Below are 12,500 nucleotides of genomic sequence, written 5' to 3'. Positions count from 1 at the left end.
TAAATTAATTAATCAATATAAGGTTATTAATGAGAAGGGTGAACCGCGGGAGTAGCTATGATCGGCCTAAGGTTGCCGAATGCCTCGCCGTCTGACATTAATTCGACCCTCTCGATGGCTCGTCGGGAATGGCCCGGATCGAGCTCGCGACGCGGTCAAGCGGCCGCGCGTACCCCACACTGCGCGGGTACTACGAGTGGGAGTTAATATATAATATTATACGAGGAGTTATTAATACATAATATAACACAAGGAAGGGTGAACGGCGGGAGTAGCTATGATCAGCTTAAGGTTGCCAAATGCCTCGCCGTCTGACATTAATTCGACCCTCTCGATGGCTCGTCGGACAAGGCCCGGATCGAGCTCTGAACGCGGTCAAGCGACGCCGACGCGCGGCAATCGCGAGTACCCTACGCTGCGCGAGTACTACGAGTCGGAGTGTTTGTTCGTTTAGATAATGTATATATATATATATATATATATATATATATATATATATATATATATATATATATATATATATATATATATATATATATATATATATATATATATATATATATATAAAATATTATATAAGGAGGGGTGAACGGCGGGAGTAGCTATGAACGGCTTAATGCCTCGCCGTCTGACATTCGTCGGGGAGTACGAGTGATTGTTTATTCATGTGAGAGATAACAGAGAGTCGGAGTGATGGATTATTTACAATAGATAATATTATTAATTGAATAAATCAATTAATCAATATAAGGTTATTAATGAGAAGGGTGAACGGCGGGAGTAGCTAAGATCGGCCTAAGGTTGCCGAATGCCTCGCCGTCTGACATTAATTCGACCCTCTCGATGGCTCGTCGGGAATGGCCCGGATCGAGCTCGCGACGCGGTCAAGCGGCCGCGCGTACCCCACACTGCGCGGGTACTACGAGTGGGAGTTAATATATAATATTATACGAGGAGTTATTAATACATAATATAACACAAGGAAGGGTGAACGGCGGGAGTAGCTATGATCAGCTTAAGGTTGCCAAATGCCTCGCCGTCTGACATTAATTCGACCCTCTCGATGGCTCGTCGGGAATGGCCCGGATCGAGCTCGCGACGCGGTCAAGCGGCCGCGCGTACCCCACACTGCGCGGGTACTACGAGTGGGAGTTAATATATAATATTATACGAGGAGTTATTAATACATAATATAACACAAAGAAGGGTGAACGGCGGGAGTAGCTATGATCAGCTTAAGGTTGCCAAATGCCTCGCCGTCTGACATTAATTCGACCCTCTCGATGGCACGTCGGACAAGGCCCGGATCGAGCTCTGAACGCGGTCAAGCGACGCCGACGCGCGGCAATCGCGAGTACCCTACGCTGCGCGAGTACTACGAGTCGGAGTGTTTGTTCGTTTAGATAATGTATATATATATATATATATATATATATATATATATATATATATATATATATATATATATATATATATATATATATATATATATATATATAAAATATTATATAAGGAGGGGTGAACGGCGGGAGTAGCTATGAACGGCTTAATGCCTCGCCGTCTGACATTCGTCGGGGAGTACGAGTGATTGTTTATTCATGTGAGAGATAACAGAGAGTCGGAGTGATGGATTATTTACAATAGATAATATTATTAATTGAATAAATTAATTAATCAATATAAGGTTATTAATGAGAAGGGTGAACCGCGGGAGTAGCTATGATCGGCCTAAGGTTGCCGAATGCCTCGCCGTCTGACATTAATTCGACCCTCTCGATGGCTCGTCGGGAATGGCCCGGATCGAGCTCGCGACGCGGTCAAGCGGCCGCGCGTACCCCACACTGCGCGGGTACTACGAGTGGGAGTTAATATATAATATTATACGAGGATATTAATACATAATATAACACAAGGAAGGGTGAACGGCGGGAGTAGCTATGATCAGCTTAAGGTTGCCAAATGCCTCGCCGTCTGACATTAATTCGACCCTCTCGATGGCTCGTCGGGAATGGCCCGGATCGAGCTCGCGACGCGGTCAAGCGGCCGCGCGTACCCCACACTGCGCGGGTACTACGAGTGGGAGTTAATATATAATATTATACGAGGAGTTATTAATACATAATATAACACAAAGAAGGGTGAACGGCGGGAGTAGCTATGATCAGCTTAAGGTTGCCAAATGCCTCGCCGTCTGACATTAATTCGACCCTCTCGATGGCACGTCGGACAAGGCCCGGATCGAGCTCTGAACGCGGTCAAGCGACGCCGACGCGCGGCAATCGCGAGTACCCTACGCTGCGCGAGTACTACGAGTCGGAGTGTTTGTTCGTTTAGATAATGTATATATATATATATATATATATATATATATATATATATATATATATATATATATATATATATATATATATATATATAAAATATTATATAAGGAGGGGTGAACGGCGGGAGTAGCTATGAACGGCTTAATGCCTCGCCGTCTGACATTCGTCGGGGAGTACGAGTGATTGTTTATTCATGTGAGAGATAACAGAGAGTCGGAGTGATGGATTATTTACAATAGATAATATTATTAATTGAATAAATTAATTAATCAATATAAGGTTATTAATGAGAAGGGTGAACCGCGGGAGTAGCTATGATCGGCCTAAGGTTGCCGAATGCCTCGCCGTCTGACATTAATTCGACCCTCTCGATGGCTCGTCGGGAATGGCCCGGATCGAGCTCGCGACGCGGTCAAGCGGCCGCGCGTACCCCACACTGCGCGGGTACTACGAGTGGGAGTTAATATATAATATTATACGAGGAGTTATTAATATATAATATAACACAAGGAAGGGTGAACGGCGGGAGTAGCTATGATCAGCTTAAGGTTGCCAAATGCCTCGCCGTCTGACATTAATTCGACCCTCTCGATGGCTCGTCGGGAATGGCCCGGATCGAGCTCGTGACGCGGTCAAGCGGCCGCGCGTACCCCACACTGCGCGGGTACTACGAGTGGGAGTTAATATATAATATTATACGAGGAGTTATTAATACATAATATAACACAAGGAAGGGTGAACGGCGGGAGTAGCTATGATCAGCTTAAGGTTGCCAAATGCCTCGCCGTCTGACATTAATTCGACCCTCTCGATGGCTCGTCGGGAATGGCCCGGATCGAGCTCGCGACGCGGTCAAGCGGCCGCGCGTACCCCACACTGCGCGGGTACTACGAGTGGGAGTTAATATATAATATTATACGAGGAGTTATTAATACATAATATAACACAAGGAAGGGTGAACGGCGGGAGTAGCTATGATCAGCTTAAGGTTGCCAAATGCCTCGCCGTCTGACATTAATTCGACCCTCTCGATGGCTCGTCGGGAATGGCCCGGATCGAGCTCGCGACGCGGTCAAGCGGCCGCGCGTACCCCACACTGCGCGGGTACTACGAGTGGGAGTTAATATATAATATTATACGAGGAGTTATTAATACATAATATAACACAAGGAAGGGTGAACGGCGGGAGTAGCTATGATCAGCTTAAGGTTGCCAAATGCCTCGCCGTCTGACATTAATTCGACCCTCTCGATGGCTCGTCGGACAAGGCCCGGATCGAGCTCTGAACGCGGTCAAGCGACGCCGACGCGCGGCAATCGCGAGTACCCTACGCTGCGCGAGTACTACGAGTCGGAGTGTTTGTTCGTTTAGATAATGTATATATATATATATATATATATATATATATATATATATATATATATATATATATATATATATATATATATATATATATAAAATATTATATAAGGAGGGGTGAACGGCGGGAGTAGCTATGAACGGCTTAATGCCTCGCCGTCTGACATTCGTCGGGGAGTACGAGTGATTGTTTATTCATGTGAGAGATAACAGAGAGTCGGAGTGATGGATTATTTACAATAGATAATATTATTAATTGAATAAATCAATTAATCAATATAAGGTTATTAATGAGAAGGGTGAACGGCGGGAGTAGCTAAGATCGGCCTAAGGTTGCCGAATGCCTCGCCGTCTGACATTAATTCGACCCTCTCGATGGCTCGTCGGGAATGGCCCGGATCGAGCTCGCGACGCGGTCAAGCGGCCGCGCGTACCCCACACTGCGCGGGTACTACGAGTGGGAGTTAATATATAATATTATACGAGGAGTTATTAATACATAATATAACACAAGGAAGGGTGAACGGCGGGAGTAGCTATGATCAGCTTAAGGTTGCCAAATGCCTCGCCGTCTGACATTAATTCGACCCTCTCGATGGCTCGTCGGGAATGGCCCGGATCGAGCTCGCGACGCGGTCAAGCGGCCGCGCGTACCCCACACTGCGCGGGTACTACGAGTGGGAGTTAATATATAATATTATACGAGGAGTTATTAATACATAATATAACACAAGGAAGGGTGAACGGCGGGAGTAGCTATGATCAGCTTAAGGTTGCCAAATGCCTCGCCGTCTGACATTAATTCGACCCTCTCGATGGCTCGTCGGGAATGGCCCGGATCGAGCTCGCGACGCGGTCAAGCGGCCGCGCGTACCCCACACTGCGCGGGTACTACGAGTGGGAGTTAATATATAATATTATACGAGGATATTAATACATAATATAACACAAGGAAGGGTGAACGGCGGGAGTAGCTATGATCAGCTTAAGGTTGCCAAATGCCTCGCCGTCTGACATTAATTCGACCCTCTCGATGGCTCGTCGGGAATGGCCCGGATCGAGCTCGCGACGCGGTCAAGCGGCCGCGCGTACCCCACACTGCGCGGGTACTACGAGTGGGAGTTAATATATAATATTATACGAGGAGTTATTAATACATAATATAACACAAAGAAGGGTGAACGGCGGGAGTAGCTATGATCAGCTTAAGGTTGCCAAATGCCTCGCCGTCTGACATTAATTCGACCCTCTCGATGGCACGTCGGACAAGGCCCGGATCGAGCTCTGAACGCGGTCAAGCGACGCCGACGCGCGGCAATCGCGAGTACCCTACGCTGCGCGAGTACTACGAGTCGGAGTGTTTGTTCGTTTAGATAATGTATATATATATATATATATATATATATATATATATATATATATATATATATATATATATATATATATATATATAAAATATTATATAAGGAGGGGTGAACGGCGGGAGTAGCTATGAACGGCTTAATGCCTCGCCGTCTGACATTCGTCGGGGAGTACGAGTGATTGTTTATTCATGTGAGAGATAACAGAGAGTCGGAGTGATGGATTATTTACAATAGATAATATTATTAATTGAATAAATTAATTAATCAATATAAGGTTATTAATGAGAAGGGTGAACCGCGGGAGTAGCTATGATCGGCCTAAGGTTGCCGAATGCCTCGCCGTCTGACATTAATTCGACCCTCTCGATGGCTCGTCGGGAATGGCCCGGATCGAGCTCGCGACGCGGTCAAGCGGCCGCGCGTACCCCACACTGCGCGGGTACTACGAGTGGGAGTTAATATATAATATTATACGAGGAGTTATTAATATATAATATAACACAAGGAAGGGTGAACGGCGGGAGTAGCTATGATCAGCTTAAGGTTGCCAAATGCCTCGCCGTCTGACATTAATTCGACCCTCTCGATGGCCCGTCGGGAATGGCCCGGATCGAGCTCGTGACGCGGTCAAGCGGCCGCGCGTACCCCACACTGCGCGGGTACTACGAGTGGGAGTTAATATATAATATTATACGAGGAGTTATTAATACATAATATAACACAAGGAAGGGTGAACGGCGGGAGTAGCTATGATCAGCTTAAGGTTGCCAAATGCCTCGCCGTCTGACATTAATTCGACCCTCTCGATGGCTCGTCGGACAAGGCCCGGATCGAGCTCTGAACGCGGTCAAGCGACGCCGACGCGCGGCAATCGCGAATATATATATATATATATATATATATATATATATATATATATATATATATATATATATATATATATATATATATATTATGATGAAGATGGAGAGGAAGAAGAAGTAGAAGAAAAGTAGTAGAAGAAGAAGAAGAAGAATAATAATAATAATGATAACAAAACTAATAATCATAATAGTTATGATAATACTGATAACAATGATTATAATAATAAGAAGAAGAAGAAGAAGAAGAAGAGGAAGAAGAAGAAGAAGAAGAATAGTTATCATAATAATAGTAGTAATAGTAATAATAATAATAATAATTTCGTAAGATGAAGAAAAAGAAGAAGAAGAAGAACAAGAGCAAGAAGAAGAAGAGGAAGAAGAGGAAGTCGAAGAAGAGGTATAGGACCACGAAGAATAGAAGAAGAAGAAGAAGAAGAAGAAGTAGGAGAAAAGTAGAAGAAGAAGAAGAAGAATAATAATAATAATAATAACAAAACTAATAATCATAATAGTTATGACAATACTGAATAATAAGAGGAAGAAGAAGAAGAAGAAGAAGAAGAAGAAGGAGAAGAAGAAGAAGAAGAGTTATCATAACAATAGTAGTAATAGTTAAAATAATAATAATTTCGTAAGAAGAAGAAAAAGAAGAAGAAGAAGAAGAAGAACAAGAGCAAGAAGAAGAAGAGGAAGAAGAGGAAGTCGAAGAAGAATAGAATAGAATAGAAGAAGAAGACGATTAAGACGAAAAGTAGACGACGAAGAATAGAAGAAGAAGAAGAAGAAGAAGAAGAAGGATAATAATAATAATAATAATAATAATAATAATAATAATAATAACAAAACTAATAATCATGATAGTTACGATAATAATGATAACAATGATTATAATGATAAGGAGAAGGAGAAGAAGAAGAAGAGGATGAATACTTTTTAAAAAAATATATATATCTGCGTGTACACGCATCGACGTGTAAAAAATATGTATATATATTCGTAACGTGTATCCGCTATCGAAACGAAAATCGTGTAGAGAGAAGTGAAAAAAATTATGCGCGCCGACCATCTGGACTCGATCACTCGCCGTACCCCGCGCGGGAGTTACGCTAAGCCCGAATCCGCGCACCCGCCTCGGTCTAGTCGCTCTCGGGGCCGGGGCCGGCGAGACCGGGCCGCCGCGGTACTGTATGCGCGTCCGTAGTGGCGCGCTGATTTGCACAGCGTTCGCAAACCGCGGCGGCCCATCTGTCGGTCGCGTCGGCGGTACATTTGCGAAACTCGACGCGGCGTTCGCCTTCTGGCTTCGCCGGCGCCCGTGTCTCATCTCTGGAGTTCCGCGCGAGTAGAACTTGACCAAGAAATGAAAAAGAGTACGGTCGGAGGAGGTAACTCCCCGGCCACACCGTTGCCTCACGGCTCACGGCGTACGCGTTTTACGAATGGGAATTCATAATTTAGGCGACGACGACGCACTCCGTGTGATCGATCCCCGCCTGCTCTCCCCGCTCGGCTCTTCGAGCAAGAGAACCACCGCAGCGGCAAGGCAGAGTAACAACAATACACATGCCCGATAATGAGCAAATTGTTCTTTTATCGACGGAGTGTGAGTGTCACAGAGCGTGGCGCGGCGGGTGACTCCGCCGCGCGCGAACACGCCGTGTCCGAGCAGTGTCTCTCGGTTACGCAGCTAACCCGAAGAACAGCTCCCTGGTTGATCCTGCCAGTAATCATATGCTTGTCTCAAAGACTAAGCCATGCAAGTCTCAGTAAAAGCCGAATTAAGGTGAAACCGCGAATGGCTCAATATATCAGTTTTGGTTCCTTAGATCGTACACGGTTACTTGGATAACTGTGGCAATTCTAGAGCTAATACATGCAAACGAGGTCCTGACCGGCAACGGGAGGGATGCTTTTATTAGATCAAAAACCAATCGGCGGCGGGGTTCGCGCCCCGTCCGTCGCCATTCGAGATGACTCTAGATAACTTTGAGCTGATCGCACGGTCTAGCACCGGCGACGCATCTTTCAAATGTCTGCCTTATCAACTGTCGATGGTAGTTTATGCGACTACCATGGTTGTCACGGGTAACGGGGAATCAGGGTTCGATTCCGGAGAGGGAGCCTGAGAAACGGCTACCACATCCACGGAAGGCAGCAGGCGCGCAAATTACCCACTCCCGGCACGGGGAGGTAGTGACGAAAAATAACGATACGGGACTCGTCCGAGGCCTCGTGATCGGAATGATTACACTTTAAATCCTTTAACGAGGATCCATTGGAGGGCAAGTCTGGTGCCAGCAGCCGCGGTAATTCCAGCTCCAATAGCATATACTAAAGTTGTTGCGGTTAAAAAGCTCGTAGTTGAAATTGTGTCCTGCGGTGTCGGTCTACCGAATGCGGTACGACAGGCACGTCTGCGGGGCTTCTCGCCGGTGCGTCCACCGCCGGTGTGTCGCGGTCGTCCTCACGGTCGGCCGCGCGCCGAGGCGGGCCGTCGCGGCTGTTTACTTTGAACAAATTAGAGTGCTCAAAGCGGGCTAACACTTGCCTGAATATTGTACGCATGGAATAATAGAATAGGACCTCGGTTCTGTTTTGTTGGCTTTCTGATACCAGAGGTAATGATTAATAGGGACAACTGGGGGCATTCGTATTGCGACGTTAGAGGTGAAATTCTTGGATCGTCGCAAGACGGACTAAAGCGAAAGCATTTGCCAAAGGTGTTTTCATTAATCAAGAACGAAAGTTAGAGGTTCGAAGGCGATTAGATACCGCTGTAGTTCTAACCATAAATGATGCCAGCCAGCGATCCGCCGAAGTTTCATAATTTTAACCCGGTGGGCAGCTCCCGGGAAACCAAAGCTTTCGGGCTCCGGGGGGAGTATGGTTGCAAAGCTGAAACTTAAAGGAATTGACGGAAGGGCACCACCAGGAGTGGAGCCTGCGGCTTAATTCGACTCAACACGGGAAAACTCACCAGGCCCGGACACTGGAAGGATTGACGGATTAACAGCTCTTTCTCGATTCGGTGGGTGGTGGTGCATGGCCGCTCTTAGTTGGTGGAGCGATTTGTCAGGTTAATTCCGGTAACGAACGTAACTCTAGCCTATTAAATAGACGTGCAACCGGTATCACGAGGGTCCGCGTGCGCGCGTTCCGCGGCGCTCGCGTCGCGTGCGTGCGTCTCGCGGTCTTCACTACCGGCGTACAATGAAAATCTTCTTAGAGGGACCGGCGGTATATATAGCCGCACGAGATTGAGCAATAGCAGGTCTGTGATGCCCTTAGATGTCCTGGGCCGCACGCGCGCTACACTGAAGGGATCAGCGTGTCCTCCTTGGCCTAACGGCCCGGGTAACCCGATGAAACCCCTTCGTGATAGGGATTGGGGTTTGCAATTCTCCCCCATGAACGAGGAATTCCTAGTAAAAGCGAGTCACCAGCTCGCGTTGATTGCGTCCCTGCCCTTTGTACACACCGCCCGTCGCTACTACCGATGGATGATTTGGTGAGGTCTTCGGACTGGTGCGCGGAAGCTCGTCTCGGGCGTCCGACGCGTCGGAAAGTTTGACCGAATTTGATCATTTAGAGGAAGTAAAAGTCGTAACAAGGTTTCCGTAGGTGAACCTGCGGAAGGATCATTTCCTGTGTAATAATATATTTTGTAATATATATATACATACTTGTATGTAAAATACACGAATCACGATGCGCGGCCGAGAGCCCGACATCGCTGCGGCGGAGATCGCCCTAGGGCGCCGCCGCGAACCGCGGACCCGCCGGCGTCGCGGGACGGCTCTCTCGATCCTGACGGGTCGGGGGACCGCGCCCGCGTCCGGTCGCGATTTAGTGATGCGCGTGTGCGTGTGCGCGCGCGCATCACCATTAAGGTTGCTATTTTTTGTTGTTTTGATCTTCTAAGGTCAGTTTGCGCTCGCGCGAACACCCAAAACGCGACGGATAAACAAGTGAACGAATGACAATTTTAAAATTGTACAATTATTACCCTGAACGGCGGATCACTCGGCTCGTGGGTCGATGAAGAACGCAGCTAAATGCGCGTCAGAGTGTGAACTGCAGGACACATGAGCATCGACATTTCGAACGCACATTGCGGTCCGAGCAAGACGTAGTTTGTCCACGGACCACTCCTGTTTGAGGGTCGCGCACGCAATGCGACCAGACTTCGCCGCGGAGTCTCTCACCCTCGTCCGCGAGGGGGGGGGGGCCCCGGCGAGCGCGCTGCCGGCGTCGCCCGCGCCGCCCGACCCGCTCCGGCGGTCGGCGCGCGCGCGGGCGTCCGGTCAAATGTGTGACGAATTTCGAGCGCGCGGCCGGGACGCTAACGCGTGTCCGGGGGCTAGCGACGACGCTGTGAAACCGCGATCGATCCTTTTGCGATCTTCGCGGGGCGATCCTCGCGCCCTCGACGCGGTCCCGCCGCCGCGCGCCTCTGTCTGTCTGTATTATTTATATATAATATAAAAATTATCTTTCTGTCGTCGACCTCAAATCAGGAGAGATCACCCGCCGAACTTAAGCATATCAGTAAGCGGAGGAAAAGAAACTAACGAGGATTCCCCGAGTAGCGGCGAGCGAAACGGGAAGAGCCCAGCGCTGAATCCTGCGGCCCAGGCGGGCCGCCGGGAAATGTAGCGTTAGGGAGGAGAGTAATATATACACGCGCGGTCATTAGTCACGGCTGCCTGTCCAAGTTCATCTTGAACGGGGCCCGCTTACCCGCAGAGGGTGCCAGGCCCGTAGCGACGGTAGCCGGCCGCGACGGTCTCTCTCCCCAGAGTCGGGTTGCTTGAGAGTGCAGCCCTAAGTGGGTGGTAAACTCCATCTAAGGCTAAATACTACCACGAGACCGATAGCGAACAAGTACCGTGAGGGAAAGTTGAAAAGAACTTTGAAGAGAGAGTTAAAGAGTACGTGAAACCGTTCAGGGGTAAACCTGTGGAACTCAAACGAGCGAACGGGGAGATTCATCGCGTCTTCCGTCGGGGCCCGCGTCTCGGTGCACACCTTCGCCCTCGGCACTCGTGTCGGGGCGGCGGGTGTCCGGGTGCGCAGCCGGGCCCCCGGAGCGCGTGCACTTCTCCCTCAGTATAACACCGCGACCCGTCGCGCCCCGGTCGAATGCGCCGTGCGGTTGTCCCGTCTCGCTATGCGGGGCGGAGCCGCGGCGTCCACGGCCGGGGCCGGTCGAACATTTGACGAGCGACGGTAGAGAACGAGGATCGCGTCCGCCCCACCTGTGAGGGCGTCCGTCGCGTCACAGCCGCTTCCTTATCGCGGCCCCCGGCGTCTAGTGCGTCGCGGGCGTCGCTTTTCGGTTGCCGGCGGTTAGTGGCGCGCTCTCGGACGGGACGCGTCCCGGTCGGCGGTGGTTTTGTTTTGGGCACTCACAGGACCCGTCTTGAAACACGGACCAAGGAGTCTAGCATGTGCGCGAGTCATTGGGAACGCTGATAAACCCAGAGGCGAAATGAAAGTGAAAGGTCGGCCTCGAGCCGGCCGCAGGGAAGATGCGCGGGCGTCGCCAGACGCCCCGCCGCATTCCCGAGGCGTTTCGAGAAAGCCCCCGTGCGATTATCGAGACGCACTGAGAGCGTACACGCTGGGACCCGAAAGATGGTGAACTATGCCTGGTCAGGTCGAAGTCAGGGGAAACCCTGATGGAGGACCGAAGCGATTCTGACGTGCAAATCGATCGTCCGAACTGGGTATAGGGGCGAAAGACTAATCGAACTATCTAATAGCTGGTTCCATCCGAAGTTTCCCTCAGGATAGCTGGCGCTCGAGAAACATGACGTTCGCGTCATTCTGACAGTCTCATCCGGTAAAGCGAATGATTAGAGGCATTGGGGTCGAAATGACCTCAACCTATTCTCAAACTTTAAATGGGTGAGATCTCCTTCTTGCTCGAAGATGAAGTAGGAGCTCGGATGGGAGTGCCAAGTGGGCCAATTTTGGTAAGCAGAACTGGCGCTGTGGGATGAACCAAACGTCGAGTTAAGGCGCCCAATGAACGCTCATCGGAGACCATAAAAGGCGTTGGTCGCTCAGGACAGCAGGACGGTGGCCATGGAAGTCGGAATCCGCTAAGGAGTGTGTAACAACTCACCTGCCGAAGCAACCAGCCCTGAAAATGGATGGCGCTGTAGCGTTCAGCCTATACTCGACCGTCGCAGGCAGGTGGGACGTTCGCGCGGCGCCCGCGTCGCGCGATCGTTTTGAGGCCGCGACGAGTAGGATGGCCGCGGCGGTGTGCGCAGAAGGGTCTGGGCGTGAGCCCGCCTGGAGCCTCCGTCGGCGCAGATCTTGGTGGTAGTAGCAAATACTCAAGCGAGGTCCTTGAGGGCTGATGTGGAGAAGGGTTTCGCGTTAACAGCCGTTGCACGCGAGTTAGTCGATCCTAAGCCCTAGGAGAAATCCGATGTCGATGATGGTGTAAAGTTATGTTATATATATATTATATTATTTATAAATAGAATATCACACCCGTCGGGCGAAAGGGAATCCGGTTGCAGTTCCGGAACCCGGCTGCGGAACCGTCTTAAAAATCGTTCCCTCGCAAGAGAGTT

At 49.2% G+C, this 12,500-nt stretch overlaps 1 non-coding gene and 2 pseudogenes across 1 annotated transcript; all 3 read left to right on the top strand.

Moving 5' to 3' along the window:
- The first annotated feature begins 7,614 nt into the window (after positions 1-7,614).
- LOC148298596 (small subunit ribosomal RNA) lies at positions 7,615-9,554 on the top strand. The gene has a single exon (XR_015839171.1). It is a non-coding gene; the product is annotated as a small subunit ribosomal RNA (ribosomal RNA).
- A 359-nt stretch (positions 9,555-9,913) lies between these two features.
- On the top strand, positions 9,914-10,075 carry LOC148298595 (5.8S ribosomal RNA; annotated as a pseudogene).
- A 338-nt stretch (positions 10,076-10,413) lies between these two features.
- LOC148298594 (large subunit ribosomal RNA) overlaps positions 10,414-12,500 on the top strand; it is a 4,078-nt pseudogene continuing 1,991 nt past the window's right edge.

This window comes from Brachycentrus maculatus, unplaced genomic scaffold (genome assembly GCF_059751285.1).
Source record: "Brachycentrus maculatus isolate JH-2025_06_01 unplaced genomic scaffold, ASM5975128v1 h1tg001831l, whole genome shotgun sequence".
Lineage (NCBI taxonomy): Eukaryota > Metazoa > Arthropoda > Insecta > Trichoptera > Brachycentridae > Brachycentrus > Brachycentrus maculatus.
The sequence above is the reverse complement of the archived record's forward strand: the minus strand, read 5'-3'. Positions and strand labels throughout refer to the sequence as shown.